Below are 15,786 nucleotides of genomic sequence, written 5' to 3'. Positions count from 1 at the left end.
GATGTTCTCTAACTCCATCCATTTGCCTAAGAATTTCATGAATTCATTGTTTCTAATGGCTGAATAGTACTCCATTGTGTAGATATACCACATTTTTTGTATCCACTCTTCTGTTGAGGGATACCTGGGTTCTTTCCAGCATCTGGCAATTATAAATAGGGCTGCTATGAACATAGTAGAGCATGTATCCTTATTACATGGTGGGGAATCCTCTGGGTATATGCCCAGGAGTGGTATAGCAGGATCTTCTGGAAGTGAGGTGTCCAGTTTTCGGAGGAACCGCCAGACTTGCAAAAATATTTTAAGCACTGATCCTAGCAAGTTTTAAGAAACTCATGTACTGATGACATACTATCCTGTCATGTAGACCATTGTCATCTTGATATATGAGTGTTTAACATGGGTCTTTTGAAACTATAACTTCTTTATGCCGCTTTGGTGACACTCTAGAATATGACAGGGTTTTGTCACATTTACTGTAAAGTAACGACAACATAGAAAATTATTACTGACTTTTTAAAAGTATTTTTGTACTTTATTTATGAGTTGTATTCAAGTCAAACCTTGGTGTCAAGACTGCTGTGTGATAAATGTCACATCAAAAGCTTCTGTGCATTGAGCATAGATAACAACAAGGATGCTGATCCAGGATGAGTGTCAGGGCATCAATACCAAGAAGGATGCTGATCTAGGATTAGTACCAGGGCATCAATACCAACCTTCCCTTATCTTGCTAAGTGAAGGAACAGAGAGTTAGAAATCAGGAACCTTTGGGTAATAAAGTAGGCCAGGATCTTCTCCATAGCATGCACATGTATATGTCTGTGTATGTGTACACGTGTGCATGCATGTTCATGCATGTATATGCACATGTGTGTGTGTGTGTGTGTGACAGAGATAGTGAAAGAGACTCACACAGTGAGAGAATTTTCTAGAACTGCCCTAGCTCAAGGAGGGGTCTCTCAAGCAGTAAAAGTGTACAGGTGGAGGAAAGAAATGAATTTCCACATTTTATGGAGATTATCAGGGGATAGAAGGATGTTAAATAAAGACTTCCACTTTCGTTCACACTGTTCTTGAACTTGGAGGAAGCCAAGAGGTTGGATGAGTAATATTGGTGAGCAATAATAAGTTGGAACCATGAAGAGCGAAGCCCATGCAAAGCCCCAGGCTCAGAGACAGAAAGTGTCAGCGACTTCTGAGTGAATGAGTAGTGAGCTGCTGGCTGGAGACCACCTGGGCGAGCTTAGCTGTTGAAGAGGCTCCGCCATCTTCTGAGTATTCTCATCAGTCAAAGACAGAGCACAAGATGGGGAAACAACCAGTCATAAAGAGCCATGGCAACAGACCCGAGGGAGGAGAAGATGGCATCTGACTGCTGGGAAAGGTCAGGAGCAGGGGACGGTGCCAAATGCCCTCGTGCTGGGTACTGACTAATGCATTTTTCCAAAGAGCAGAGCAAATGTATGGGCGTTGGTGCCACTCTTTTTTGTGTAGAACATGACAGACCACTGATGGAGTATTTAATATTAAATTTTGTTTTCCTAACATAGAAACTCTGTAATATCAGAATGTCCAGACTATTGGTGGGGCTTGGTAATGGAGAAGGCTTTAGGAAACAGAACTGCAGACTGTCCCAAATACTCTCCAATGCACTTTATTCCATATGAGAGGGAGAATGGATGCACACCAGTAACTTAGAGCAATCTGACAGATCCTTGTTAGGCCACTGATTGCTAGCTGGGGTTTTAGTTGACCTTTTTATTTTCTTTTGTTTTTTAGACAGAAAAGCAAACAAACAAACAAACAGCCCCTTAAAGATGTGCATGTGCCCAAGGTGCCTTGTTAGGGAGCCACATGGCGGCTGTCGCCAATAACACATTCCCTCGCCTTTGTGTCTTCCCTTTCCAATGTTGCAGTGAACTGCCAGAAAAGCATGGGGGCTCAGAAGTGACAGCTCACATTAGCCTAACAAGACAGTGCGAGACATGCAAGAATGTGCTGGCTCTTCATAGTCTGCGGAAAGTTCCAGCACACCCATCTCCCAAACCAATACATAAAAGCCCCGCCACGCTAATGGCATCTGGTGTCATTTATGACTGCCAAAGATACTGTATGCAGGTTCATGTCTGCTCCATATTGGCAAGTGAACTGGAATGTATAAATAAATTAGATTTTATTTGATAAACAACGCGTCTCGAGGCCATCTGGTATATGATAACTTCTTTCTTTCTTGGAAATAATGTCCATTTGCCCCCAAGTCACAAAATAAAGAGGGAGTAGATTGTCTTGGTAGGAACTGAAACAAGTTTGCAAGTTAGAATTAATTTATCTTAATCCATCAAAGGGCTGAGCTCAGGAAGGAATTTCATTTTAAGTTGTGTTTGTTTTCCCTTCATAAGTGAATTATTGTCGTGATTTTTAACTAAGGAAGATTTCTGATCCCAGTATATGGCATTTAGCAGTTCCTGAAGATATCTTTTGGAATCCATTGAATAGAAGCCACTGAATACATATGAATCCAATGCAGGAACATCTCCTATAGCAAAGCTTACCCACCCTCAGCTGTCAGCAATGTAGAGCCCGGGAGTCCCTGAAATCATATTTTTGCTTAGGACTCAATGAGGGCTCAGGATAGCTGTGACGTCTAGGGGAGAAAAGCAGGAGGGAAAGGAAAGACATTGCAGCAAGCACAGCCAGGAAGCATGAAGACAGCTGTAGCTGTGGCCAGTGTAGTCACAAAAGCCAAGTGTACTTAGCATTAAAAAACGCTTCTTGGATACCCCAAGCCTCAGCAATTGAACAATTAAACACTCTCAGTTTCACTTGACTAATTCTATTGATTATCATAGCATTCAATAATAAGTGCAAAATGTATTTATTAGGTGATCCTTTAAGATCAAGCTTTAAGAAGAAATTATGAAAATTTCAGGAAAATAAATGGGAATGGGAAACATTTTATTAAGTAAGGTACATATTATACTATATATGATTTTATTGGTTCACAGCAATCATTATGTCTCTATATCAATACATGTATATTGCTCATATAAATGAGTGTGTGCCTGTGTATGTATGTATGTATGTATGCATGTATGTGTGTTTGTATGTATATTACTCAGAGAGACAAGTAATGTGTGGTCTTACTCATATCTAGCTCTTAGCTTCTAATTGTTAAATAGACTTGTCTGGGCATGAGTACATATGGATAAAGGCCAGGAAACTAGAAATGGGCAGGGGAAAGAGAAGTTCTCAGAAAGAGAGTGGAGACTAATAGAACAAAGAGGAAAGATGGAACATGAGCCAAAGGGTACAGTGGGGAAGAGGGAGATGATGGGGAAGAGGGACCGGAGACTCCACTTGAATAAAATATGCATGAAAATATCATTTGGAAGCTGATTACTTTGTTAGATAAATTAAATCATATAAAATTAAAATATATTTAAAAAGAATAAAAGGAATAGGTGTATAGATGCATAGGCAATGATAAATAGGGAGTGTGAGTGGATAAGAGACACATAAGAGAAATATGATCGTGGACTGAACCTTATGAAATGAAGCACCGATTCCCAGCTTAAATGACTTCTCTTCAGTTTCTGTGAAAGAAGAATCTCATTCACATTCCAGGTATAGGTAAATGCTAGGTGCATATTGCCTAATTGCATAAGCTACTGGAGTGTGTAACAGGAATGCTCTGTGCATTAGTTATGCATAATTGAATATAAATTAAGAGCAGCTTTTGCATATGCTTGCCAAGTAGTTGTTCAGAGAGGAACTATATTAATTATATGTAATTAATACTAGATGGATTTCAGAAACACATGAACACACATGCATTTCTATGAAATTAAATTCTGTCTGACAACCAATACCTAACCCCTTGTGAGAGAACTTACTCACCTTTCTTTCTCCTCTGATTTGAGTCATTGTTGATATTGCATTGGAGGATAACTCTGAATCCATGATTCCCGTTTGACAGGTATTTGGTGAGGTCACAGAGAGGAATTTACAGGATGGAAATCATTGCCCATAATGGGTTGCTCATGAAGGTTGTGTTAAATCAAGATTGTGGCTTATTCAGTGTTGCCTTCTTCTGGCCCCACTGTCCCTCGTGTGTATTTTGATTATGTTGTCTGCATAGAAGAGAAGGATTCCCATGAGATCATCATTTACTAAGGACATCTAGTAAAGAGCATTTCAGGACCATGGCTTAAGTTGTCAATTCCACTTTGGCAACATGCTGCTCACATTCTTTCTATTTTATTTTTCACCTCTCCAGTATATATTTGTCCTTGATATCGTCGGTTCATTTAATAGTTCCCTGGGCTTTCCTAAGTGAGCCATCTGTGTTGTGCAGTCTACAAAGGTTTGTAATCTTGGCCTCTATTAATTTACAGTTAGTGCATAGAGCAAGAATTGAGCTTGGTTTTTAGCTCCTGCCCTCATTTAGTCCTTAGTGCTTTGCTGGTGTGGTTCCCCACTTTTCCCTGGGACTATATAGAGTTAAACATTAGACAGATACATAATATACACATGTAAGTTCATTGTTAACATGACATGCATTTACATTTCTGTGTACTCACTTTGCATATTATCCTATAACTTTTTTGCCTACTTTTCATATTCATGTACAATTGCTGTTATGCCTTGCAAATAATGAATTTTAGCTCATTCTTTTCATCATTTGCTTCCACCACTTTTGATAAACATTTAAGTGATAGACAGTTGCTACTTTGTTTTATGAAAAGTATTATGAAAAACATCAAGTTGAACATAAGATCACATGTTAAAACTTGCTATGATTGGCCTTATATATATGGTCCCTAAGCCTAATAATTACAAGTTCAATGCTTATACAGAACATATAGTGATTTACAGAACATTATTTCAATGATTGTGGGAAGTTTCTTGCCTCTGGAACTGTTTCCTTCGGGAGCCCAATGATTACCATATTTCCTGTGGGACTCTCAAGCAGCAGGCACCATGGAGTAAGAAGTAGGCAGGGAGTGTGACTGCAGAATTTGAAAGGGAAGGATCTGAGTTACCAGGAGTGATTTCTCTGGGAAGAAGCAAGGAAGATTAAGTTCCCTGTTAATAATAGCTGAGTGGTAGTACAAGAGGGGTCTTCATACATATCAGGATCATTCTAGATATTTTTTTAATTCCAACTTTTGTTTATGCTATCTAGGAGGTTGGTTTTTAGATGTGACATTTCACAGCTCTCCTTCAAAATCCCAAATAGTTCTAAGGCCACAGAAACTAAAATTTATCACAGAAGATTATAGATTCTCAGGTAAAAGAGATCTATAGCTTCTATTGCTTGGTAAGTAGAGACATCTATATAGTTTACTTAAATTATCAAAAGAATAATTCTTTATGTATTTCAGTTCCTCAAACCTTGGCACCTGATTTCTGGCCAGATCAAGGGTATAAGTGGAGTTTCAGAAAGATGAATTAGATGTCAATAGAGACAGGTGGGGGTGAAATTATGTAGCCTTCCTAGCAACAAAGTGAGTGTCCTTGCATGCCTTAGTGTAACCCTAAGGTGATGGCTTACAACCAACCTATTCCATGAGATTTGCCTATATTTACAAATAGAATCTTTGAACAAATAAGCACCTCTGGGTAGGTTTTGTGAGGTTTAAAAGATTCAAATTGTGAATATTTGTACTAATAAATATTGCTGAGAGATCATTTTCCCATTATAAAATCTTCATTGCATGGACTAATAATAAGGCTGCATAACCTCCATTTTATTTCATCTACAGTCTTCAAAGGCTATATATTTATCAAAGGTTATATATAATACATTATACACATGCATACACACACACACACACACACACACACACACGCACAAACATGTATATGTTAAACCCATAATTAAAATGGCCTTCCTTTTGGAAAATAATCTAAACTTAGTACACTGGACACACAGGAATTCCCAACGTAGATGCAAATGTGTGTGTATGTGTGTAGCCTGGTTTGTGGAAAATTAAAAGGAAAATAATCAGGAAAAAAGCCTCACTGATAAAGAGAGTGAATAGAGAGAAAATACTAGTCCCCAAAAGTCTCCAGTAATCTGGATATTTTCATGATAGTTGTTCTTTCCTATCCTTCATTACTAGATAGTGGAGTTGAGTCAGTGCAGAAGCTGTATGTGTATAAGTGAAGGACAAAGATAAAACAGAAGGAATCGAGGGGAGAAGAGTCAATAGTTTTACTTGACGTCCTGTCACTTAGCTCAGTGTAACTGGACCAGATGGTCCAGGATGGCATCTGTTGGCATGGCTCAGTCATCCATCTGCGCCAGAGCTATTTGAAATCTGCTGCCTCAGACCAGAGACTGGAGCCATACATTTCATACTTGGAAGAGAAAGGCTTTATGAGATTTGAGCTAAGCATTTTGTTTCACTCATAATTCATGTCTTCTGCTTACTCTAATTCTTTTGGCAGCAGACTTAAATAAAAGTTGTTTCCTCTATATTTGTGGCTTTGCAGCAATAGCCAGAAAATAAGTTAAAACCATAATTAAAATGGCCTTCCTTTGGGAAAATAAATCAAAACTTGGTTATTGGATACACAGGTATTCCCAAATACACAGGAATTTCAATCCTCCACTGAAATGAGGAGATTAACAGGCTTGTTAATGGTCACCTTCTTGAAGATGGTTTGCCAAACTTCACTCATTGTAGCCTTTAAAAATGACATGTCTTGTTCTTTAATTAGATAAATACAAAAAAAAAAATCACTGCAATAAACATACCGCAGCTATGTAAGGACTAGCTAACCAGCTTAGCGTAAGATAAGTTGATTTCTGTGAAAAGGAGTATCCAGTAAGCAGAATCATGAATGATAGGCAAGAAGCACAGTAGACAGTGTTCTGTAAAGCATTGCCTTCTTAAAGTCCTCTATCATCATCATGAGATGTGATTCTTTAAATCAGAGTCTTGCTTTTCTGGTGTGTTGGGGTATCCAGGGCTCACTATGGTGGGAGAACTGGGTTCTGATGATGTCAAGTAGCCTTGGTTACTGTTGCTTATGTTCTTGCCCTTGCTTCTCACCATCTGGTTATCTCTGGTGCTAGCTGGTCTTGCTGTCTGTAACTGTGGTTTGTCCCTCCTGCAAGCCTGTGGGTGAGAACTGGGAGATCAGTTCTCTCCTGGAAGAATTTGGGTATGGAGAGCTGTGGCACAGGGTCAGCTCCGGGGTGCAGACAGAAACCAGAAGGATCCTGTTCCCTGCTGTTCCTTGGTTCCTATGTTCTGATGGCTCAGGGCAGGTCCCTCTTGGGCCAGGAATTTGAGCAGAAGTAGTGATCTTACTTGTGCCTTACAGGTGAGTCAGCAACCCTGGGAGACCAGCTCTCTCCTGATGGTATTTGGGTATGGAGCCCTGTGACCCAGGATCAGCTCCAAGTACAGATGAAGGATTGTCTCCTAGACTGCTCCTTGATTCCTTTGAGCTGAGGGCTCTCGGTGAGTCCCTCTGAGCAGAAACACTTAAAGAGGAAACACAAAAATCCCTTAAAGGTTTTGCAGGAAAACACAACCAAACAGGTGAAGGAATTGAACAAAACCATCCAGGATCTAAAAATGAAAATAGAAACAATAAAATCCCAAAGGGAGACAACCTTGGAAATAGAAAACCTAGGAAAGAAATCAGGAAACATAGATGCAAGCATGGCCAACAGAATACAAGAGACAGAAGAGAGAATCTCAGATGCAGAAGATGCCATAGAAAACATTGACACAGCAGTCAAAGAAAATGGAAAATGCAAAAAGCTCCTAACCCAAAACATCCAGGAAATCCAGGACACACTGAGAAGACTGAACCTAAGGATAATAGGTATAAAAGAAGGAGAAGAACTTAAAGGGCCAATAAATATCTTCAAAAGAAGATATTTAAAGAAGAAAACTTCCCTAACCTAAAGAAAGAGATGCCCATAAACATACAAGAAGCCTAGAGAACTCCAATTAGATTGGACCAGAAAAGAAATTCCTCCTGTCACATAATAATCAAAATACCAAATGCACAAAACAAAGAAAGAATATTAAAAGCAGTAAAGGGAAAAGGTCAAGTGACATAAAAAGGCAGACCTATCAGAATTAGACTACACTTCTCATGAGATACTATCAAAGCTAGAAGATCCTGGGTGGATTTTACAGATCCCAAGAGAACACAAATGCCAGCCCAGGCTACTATACCAAGCAAAACTCTCAATTACCATAGATGGAGAAACCAAGATATTACATGACAAAACCAAATTTATACAATATCTTTCCACAAATCCAGCCCTACAAAGGACAATAGATCGAAAATGCCAATCCAAGGAGGGAAACTATACCCTAGAAAAGGCAAGAAAGTAACCTTTTTTTCAACAAACTGAAAAGAAGATAGCCACACAAACAAAAATAACATCAAAAATAACAGGAAGCAACAATCACTATTCCTTAATATCTCTTAACATCAATGAATTCAATTCCCCAATAAAAAGACATAGACTAACAGACTAGATACATAAATAGGGCCCAACATTTTGCTGCATACAGGAAATGTACCTCAGTGTCAAAGGAAAACACCTCAGAGTAAAGGGCTGGAAAACAATTTTCTAAGCAAATGGTCCCATTTTCTAAGAATGGAGTAGCCATTCTAATACTGAATAAAAGCAACTTTCTTTTTCATTTTCATCTTTCATTTATTTATTTATTTATTTATTTATTTATTTATTTGGTTTTTCGAGGACAGGGTTTCTCTGTATAGCCCTGGCTGTCCTGGAACTCACTCTGTAGACCAGGCTGGTCTTGAACTCAGAAAACTGCCTGCTTCTGCCTCTCAAGTGCTGGGACTAAAGGCGTGCACCACCACTATTCGCCTAAAAGCAACTTTCAACCAGAAGTTACCAAAAAGGATAAGGAAGGACACGTCATACTCATCAAAGCAAAACTCTTATAAGAAGAACTCAATTCTGAACATTTATGCTCCAAATGCAAGAAAAGAAACTGTACTAAAGCTCAAAGCACACATTGTACTTCCCACAATAATAGTGGGAGACTTCAGCCGGGCGGTGGTGGACCTTTAATCCCTTGGGAGGCAGAGGCAGGAGGATTTCTGAGTTCAAGGCCAGCCTGGTCTACAAAGTGAGTTCTAGGACAGCCAGACTACCCAGAGAAACCCTGCTCAAAAAAAAATAGTGGGAGACTTCAACACCCCACTCTCATCAATGGACAGATCATGGAAACACAAACTAAACAAAGATACATTTAAACTAACAGAAGTTATGGACCAAATGGATTTAACAGATATCTATAGAACATTTCATCCTAAAACAAAGGAATATATCGTCTTCTCAGCACCTCATGGTACCTTCTCCAAAACAGGCCTCAACACATACAAGAAGATTGAAATAATCCCATGCATCTTATCAGATCACCATGGACTAAGGCAGGTCTTCAATAGCAACAGAAACAACAGAGAGCCCACATACACATGAAAGTTGAACAACGCCCTACTCAATAATATCTTGGTCAATGAAGAAATAATTAAAGAAATTAAAAGCTTTTTATAATTTAATGAAAATGAAGGTACAGCATACCCAGACTTATGGGACACAATGAAAGCAGTGCTAAGAGGAAAACTCAGCTGTGAGTGCCTCCAAAAAGAAACTGGAGAAGGCTTACACTACCAGCCTGACAGCACACCTGAAAGCTCTAGAACAGAAAGAAGCAAATACACCCAAAAGGAGCAGACAGCAAGAAATAATCAAACTCAGGGATGAAACCAACTGAGTAGAAACAAAAAGAACTATACAAAGAATCAACAAAACCAGGAGCTGGTTCTTTAAGAAAATCAACAAGATAGATAAACTCTTAGCCAGACTAGCCAGAGGGCACAGAGACAGCATCGGAATTAAAAAAAAAATCAGAAATGAAAAAGGAGGCATAACAACAGAAACTGGGAAAATCAAAAAAATAATCAGATCCTACTATAAAAGCCTATACTCAACAAAACTGGAAATTCTGGATTCAATGGACAAATTTCCAGACAGATACCCTGTAACATAGTTACATCAGGATCAGATAAACCATCTAAATAGTCCCATAACCCCTAAAGAAATAGAAGCAGTAATTAAAAGTCTCCCAACCAAAAAAAGCACAGGAACAGATGATTTTATTGCAGAATCCTATCAGACCTTCAAGGAAGACTTAATACCAACATTCTTCAAACTATCCCACAAAATAGAAACAGAAGGAACACTACCCAATACATTCTATGAAGCCACAGTTACACTGAGTATTCGCCCTTGGAGATGGAATGGTTTCTATCTAATCAGGAACTTTTCACAGTTTCCTTTCATAGGTGATGTCATAAGAGATCTTTTCCACTTCTATTATATTTAATGTTCCAAATAGATTTTAAAAATCGGTTGAATACATATTATTTTTAGCTTCAGAAGACATCATGTATATTTAAGAGGCATTAACTATTATAACTTTGATGACTTAAAAAATGTCAATACTGAGTTGTATATTTCAAGTAAATTTTATTAGTTTAATAAAAATAAAAAAAAGAAAAGAAAAAGAAAAGCATTGCCGTCAGTAATAGGTGATATTTGTTTTGCCTTGGAGGCTAATGCCCCATTTCTAAAGTAACCACATTGCTCTCATATGGTACAAAAAACGTGGAGTTGCTGAATAAGACGATCTATGGAAAGACCAAACCAACAAACAAAATGATTCCAGCCTTTGTTTAATGTCCTTCTTTTTTTTCATGTCTACTCAGAGACAACTTTTGTTTTTCCTTGATCCTTCTTCATCTGAGTTAGATGCACCAGTAGGCCAGGGGTAGCACCATGCCCAGTGTCTAGTTGACAACATAGCCAGTGTCCCATGAGCTCCTTATGTGACTATAGGTGAAATTGCCTTAGCTGACATGATTTTATGTACTGTCTCTCGGCATTGCTAGCCTTAGATATTTACAAGTCTGTAGCATCATTGAACTGCCAAGTCAAGTATTTTATACATTTCATTAACTTCTCAGTGATACTTCAGGATAAATTCTACAAGGGCTGTAATACAAACAAGGCATTTGAGACACAAACTAGATAAGATTCCTCCCTAGATGCTCTTAGCTGGTAGTTGACAGAGCTGGGATTGTCCTGACTGTCAAAGCTGGTATTTTGGTTCTACTTCTCTGGCCTTGATGCTTAACTGAAGCTAGATCATAGACTCTTTCGTTTCTCTTCCTCCATCATCATCTTCTTCTTCTTCTTCTTCTTCTTCTTCTTCTTCTTCTTCTTCTTCTTCTTCTTCTTCTTCTTCTTCTTCTTCTCCTCCTCCTCCTCCTCCTCCTCCTCCTCCTCCTCCTCCTCCTCCTTTTCCTCCTCCTCCTCCTTTTCCTCCTCCTCCTCTTCCTCCCTTTCCTCTTCCTCCTTTTCCTCATCTTCTTCCTCCTCCCTCTCCTCCTCCCCCTCCATCATCACCATCATCATCATAATCATCTCATCAGACATAAGTTGATATAACAAAAAACACAGTCCTGTCTTTGGAGTGCACTTAGATGCCATAGGGAGAGGAATGTGGACCCAGGGGTCCTGGTTGGTTGACACTGTTGTTCTTCCTGCAGGGTTTCCATTGCCTTTGGCTCCTTTACTCCTCCCCTAACTCTTCCATGGGGGTCTTCAACCTCAGTTCAGTGGTTGGCTGTGAGTATCTGCATCTGTCTCAGTCAGCTACTGGAAGAGCCTCTCAGAGGACAGCCATGCTAGTCTCCTGCCTTCGTCTTAATCTTTGAAGCAGGGTCTCTCACTGAAACTAGAGCTTGCCATTTCTGCTAGACATATGCTCCAGAGTGCATGTCTCTGCCCGTCGGTGCTGGGGATAGGGGAACACACAGCAGTGTCCAGCTCTTACCCTGGGTCTGGGGATCTGAACTCACGTCCCTGTGCTTGCATGACAACCACTTTCCCCTGAGCTCCCTCCTCAGCCCTCCAGATGTTCTTATTTAAGAAATGCAAGTAGTTTAATTCAGTGTATAGCTAAGAGTATATTAATTACATCTCTTTAGAATTCTAATGACCATGGCATAAGACCTCATTATGCTAATAGCTATCCTTTTATGAGCTCACTTAGACAAAGTACAAATCTGTTTCAGGGAGGCATCACAGAGAAGTTAGATCTGTCTGTCTGCCTCTCTCTCTCTCTCTCTCTCTCTCTCTCTCTCTCTCTCTCTGTGTGTGTGTGTGTGTGTGTGTATTTGTGTGTTTTTTAACAGCCTCTGAAATTACAGCCAAATCTTTATTCACTAAGAAGGTATCTCATTTTCTTTTTAGTGAAATTGATTTTTTTAACTCAGATCCCTATATTGTCTTTACTATTCAACTTTAGTTATTAAGAATGTGTTGTTCAATGTAAATCTTTCCTCCTTTAAAAAATGACAATAAAGGAGACAGGAGAGATGGCTTAATAGGTAAAGGTCCAGTTCCGAGCACATACATAGCAGCTCATAACTAATTATAACGTCAGTTTCAAGAGATGTGATGCCCTCTTCTGGTCTTTATTGGCACCAGGTATGCATATGGTGCACAGGTAGACATGCAGGCAAAACACCCATACATATAAGATAAATAGACACAATTGAAAATTTAATGACGATCTATAGAATGTAAGGCTCTAATCAGAAACATTTTGGAGGGATGATGATAGAAACGAGCAAAAATGGCATTGACTCGAAGGACGGAAACTGACTCAATTTCCCACTAAAGAAATAGCCACAGCCTTGGACAAAATAACCTGTAATTTTGAAACCACAGTTCCTGCTTTTGAGACTTTGGATATTTTAAGATGTTTCTGCTGATGTAGAGATTCTTATTGTGTTGAATATCTTTTTACCTAAATTTTGAGTTGTTGACTTTTAAACTTTGGATTGTTTTAACCTTTCAGGAATGTCAGATTACTCTGATAATCTATAGACAGCAGAGTTTCCCTCCCTTGGGAAATGCATATACATGTGGGCCTGCAAAATTAGCACAAAATTTTCACAAGTATTCTTACAAATATTTAGTGTGTGTGTGTGTGTGTGTACACGTGTGCCTATACTATGCCTATACTCTCTCACTTGGGTGTTCTTTACAGAAAATAGTATTAAGATTCAGAAAGTACCCAGGCTATCTGAGTATAAATTTCATAGATATATGAAATTTTTATTACAAAAACCTGTGAGGTATTGGCAGCATAACACATTTTATAACGTATATTAAGGGCCTTAAGTTTCTTTAGATCCAGATATCATGTGTCAAAATACAATTCTCAAAGCATTAAGCATAGTTCTCATAAACGCAGACAGAGAGCAGATGCTGAGATTTCTTTTAGCTCAGCTAGCAAGTTGACAAAGCCAGCTTGAGAGCTGCATCCGTTGCTTTAGCAAATCAGATGTATGGAGATACATTTCTGTGACAGCCCTGAGGGAGGCCAATTTTCCCTTTATCAATTCTTTGATTTATAGGATCCATCTGAGCAGAAAACTTGAAAATTCTGTCTAGATAAGGGGTCTGGTGCTAAGATGGATCTATTTTGCTCTGCTAAGACCCGTGGTTCTTCACCACACATCATATTCTTCTGAATGGCATGTTAGATTGTGGGGTCCACTGTAGCTTTCTGCAGAGCTGCAGCCTATGTTTGTAACACGCATCCATTGGTGTGGCTTGCTGTTCCTGGCTTGTACTGCCTGAAGATCTAGTGAGGTACTTGCAGAGTTGCCTAAATCAGGAGGAAGCCCTGGTGGACTCTGACTGGCTCTTGTCATCTCTCCTATGCCATTGCTAGGAGAGCCTTCCCTGTCTTATCTGTACACATCACACCATCCACCCCTGTGGTTTCCATTCCCAAGTCTTTATCCAGCACATCTGCCCTCTGTGGATGTCCCTGTAACTGAAACTTTCAAATCTTCAGGGGCAGTCTGGTTCCCAGTAGCTTCTCCACAGAGGACTGCCCACCTTACTTGTGGCATTTCCATTAATGAGTTTAATTTTACTTTCAACTAGTATTGCAAGGCTCCAAGTCACGTGTTGTTGTAAACTATAAGGCACTCTTCCCTGGTACTCATTAGTGAACAATTACAGAGGGAGATGCTTTTGCATATTTGAAAGCACAAGGAGATGGTCCTCACTTTTCCACTGCTAGGCTTCAGCTCACTCTTTTAATCTCTTGTCAAAAGTCAACAAGACCCGGATGACACCATCAGACTTGCTTAGAGGCCCCCAACCCTACACAAAGAACTCCAGGCAACCAAGAAATGCGGAGAGCCTAAGAACGTATACTCTAAGTACAGCCCCCCAATTGGTTATCCAATACCAAATGGTCATCCTTGAAATTATATATGTACAAGCAACAGTATATATTAATCATTATTAGTTAGAGAAAATAGGCCAGAGGCAATTAAGTTAGAGAGAACAGAGAGGCCTTCTGCTCTCTCTGCTCAACATGAGAGGAGTTGGAGGGAGAAAGGGAAAAAGGAAAAATGACATAATTTTCTTTTAATTTTGAAAAATTAAAACAGTGTTAGAGTTTCAATGACTCCAAGGAAATGTGAAGACTGAGAATATTAAATCAGGAAGAGGGTGGAGCTGTTCTTGGTATTCTCTGGGGAGATTCTGAAGGACTGATTTCAAGGGACGATTAAATCTGTACCTGGGAGTTGGAGGTGATTGGGACAGAATGTATGTTTCAGCAGTTTGAAGGGATGATTAAGAATATTATCAGACAAGATCAGGTTTGTTCATAGGGGCCTTACTTGTAAAAGCCAAAAGCAGGAACCAACCCAGATGTCTCTCAAACAAAGAATAAAAATGTGGTTCATTTACACCATGGAATACTATTTAGCTATTAAGAATAAGGACATCATGAATTTTGCAGCAAATTGATAGAATTAGAAAGTATAGTTCCGAGTGAGGCAACCCAGACCCCAAAGGACATACGTGGCAGGAGCCTAACATGGCTGTTCTCTGAGAAGTCCAACCAGCAGCTGCCTGAGGCAGAAGCAGATACTTATACCCAACCATTGGACTGAAGTCAGGGACCCCTATGGTTTGATTGAGGGAAGGACTGAAGAAGGGGAAGAGGAGGGTGACCCCATAAGAAGACTAGCAGTCTCAACTAGCCCCCCTCCTCCCATGAGCTCCTAGAGACTGAGCTACCAACCAGGCAGTATACAGCAGCTAGTCCAAGGCCCCCAATACATATATAGTAGAGGACTGCCTGGTCTGGACTCAGTGGGAGAAGATGTGCCTAATCCTGGAGAGACTTGAGGCCCCAGGGAGGCAGGGGGAGAAGTAATGGGATAAGGAACTGTGGGAGAGGGTGATGGGGGGGGCGTGTCAATGGCTGGATTGTGAATAAATAAAATAAAATAAAAAAAGAAAGAAAATGATCAGAGCCAACAGTGGCAGTACATGCCTTTAATCCCAGCACTCAGAGGTAAAGACAGGCTAATCTCTGTAAGTTCAAGGCCAGCCCGTTACAGAGTGAGTTTCGGGATAGCCAGAGGTGTATGGAGAAATCTTGTCTTGAAAAAAAAAGAGGAAAGAAAAGAATAGGAAGAGCGTTGTCAAGAAGATGAAATACCATCAGTTGGGGGCCAGTTGCTTTTAGACAGAGGAAAGAATGGTTGCAGAATGACTTGAGTTCTACAATGGATTTTAATAATGCTACAGAAGGAAGTTTTTCTGCAAGCTGGGGATGAAGGGAGACTATAAAACATGCTTAATTTTGGAGAGGAAATATTTTCATC

The 15,786-nt window shown here is 39.6% G+C and overlaps 1 protein-coding gene across 3 annotated transcripts in view; it reads left to right on the top strand.

Moving 5' to 3' along the window:
• Positions 1–15,786, top strand: part of Dgki (diacylglycerol kinase iota) — a 453,557-nt gene that overhangs the window by 357,111 nt on the left and 80,660 nt on the right. The window lies entirely within an intron of this gene.

The sequence above is a fragment of the Apodemus sylvaticus genome, chromosome 2 (genome assembly GCF_947179515.1).
Source record: "Apodemus sylvaticus chromosome 2, mApoSyl1.1, whole genome shotgun sequence".
Lineage (NCBI taxonomy): Eukaryota > Metazoa > Chordata > Mammalia > Rodentia > Muridae > Apodemus > Apodemus sylvaticus.
Note: the sequence above shows the minus strand (reverse complement) of the source record. Positions and strands in the feature narration are given on the sequence as shown.